This window comes from Sinocyclocheilus anshuiensis, unplaced genomic scaffold (assembly GCF_001515605.1).
Source record: "Sinocyclocheilus anshuiensis isolate Anshui unplaced genomic scaffold, SAMN03320099.WGS_v1.1 scaffold1392, whole genome shotgun sequence".
Lineage (NCBI taxonomy): Eukaryota > Metazoa > Chordata > Actinopteri > Cypriniformes > Cyprinidae > Sinocyclocheilus > Sinocyclocheilus anshuiensis.
Window position 1 is genome coordinate 1,184,122 of NW_015542476.1, and position 645 is coordinate 1,184,766.

The window sequence follows — 645 nt, forward strand, 5'->3', positions numbered from 1 at the left end:
AGTAGTAGACATATTAGGGAAGTAACACGTAACATTTTAATTATATTTTGCTAAAATGAACGAAATGACTCGAAAAAAGATTCGCTCATTTTGCTGAACGAGACTCAAAGGTCCGAGTCGGTAAAATGATTAGAACTTCCCATCACTACATTACACTCGATGCTAAGCTAAAGCTAACTGCTTTACTATCAGTGTCTGTGCATATGTGGTGTATATACACTTAAAGGGGTCATATGATGCGATTTCAATTGTTCCTTTCTCTTTGGAGTGTTACAAGCTCTTGGTGCATAAAGAAGATCTGTAAAGTTGCAAAAACTGAAGTCTCAAATTCAAAGAGATATTCTTTATAAAAGTTAAGAGTCAGCCACACCTACCTAAAACGGCTCGTTCTAGGCGTAACTTTTATTCTCGCTGTAGCTGTAGTATTGTTGCCGCCGCCGCCATGTCGTGAAGGCGCTGTGTGTTGTGTGTTTTGAGCGAAACTTATTTGTTTGGCCTTCCAAAAGAGGACGATATCTGCTTCGTCATGCCTGGAGCCTGGAGCTGCTGGTCGCTGAGGAAATACATCAACTTCACGCTGTGGATCGCCGGATCGGCTTTCACCGTGGACGAAGCGGAGTCCAGCCCGGGGTCGTCACATGTGGT